We start from the raw sequence: 924 nt of genomic DNA, 5'->3' as shown, positions 1-924 counted from the left end.
GCAGGAGCACAGGTGAGGTCCCAGAGATGCCAGGCGTGTCCGAACGAGACAGGAGGCGGGCGGTGATGGGAAGATTACAGAACTGGCGCCACCTGCCCACCGTGTCTGGCCAGTGTCCACTGCCCCCCCACTGGCCCTGCCTACTGCCCTCAGGTCTCCGAGTGCTCTGGGCGAGAGCCATGTCGCTCGCTGCTCACGCGGTCAGTCTCGTATATTCCTGGAGGTGCCTCTCCACCTCGCACCACCGTGTCTCTCACTCTTCCTTTCAATTCTCTCTTTCTTCTCATCCTCTCTTTCTCTCAGTTGTCTCTTTCTTCTCACTCTCTCTCTCTCTTCCTCATTCACAGTCTCTCTTTGTCTCTTTTCCTGCCTCTCTCTTCTTCTCTCTCTTTCTATCCCTCTCCATCTCTCCATCTCCTCCTGTCTCTAAGGGTTTTAATTCAGCCAAGGTAGTTCAAGGTAGGCAGGAATATTGAGCCTTCATCCTGCCCCGCCGGGCTGTATAAAAAGGTCAGAAGACGGAGACGTAGTCATTGTTTTTCTGCCTCTGAGTGGATAGTGGTCTAGGTCCGATCTGCGTCTAGGTGAAGTGGGAGAGCTGTCATGGCAGAACGGGGATGTGATACAATCTATCAGCTATCCACAACCTAGCAGCAAGACTATGCTTTCAGAGCACACAAATCTGATGTAATACGCATTCACATGATTAACATGAGCATAATTAACTTCGCTCATAAATGAGCTCAGCTTGCAAGAGCCCGCCTGCCAACACCATGTGACCCTCATTGTTTTTAAATGGAACATTATTTCCGATGCGTGTTATGCCGCATTCTGGATGTCAGAATTCCGAAGGTGCTGCTACATGATATTTCCAAACTCTGATTTTAATGTTTTTGAGCTGAATGTGAACCCAATAATGTGGAT

Source organism: Alosa alosa, chromosome 15 (assembly GCF_017589495.1).
Source record: "Alosa alosa isolate M-15738 ecotype Scorff River chromosome 15, AALO_Geno_1.1, whole genome shotgun sequence".
Lineage (NCBI taxonomy): Eukaryota > Metazoa > Chordata > Actinopteri > Clupeiformes > Clupeidae > Alosa > Alosa alosa.
The sequence above is the reverse complement of the archived record's forward strand: the minus strand, read 5'-3'. Positions refer to the sequence as shown.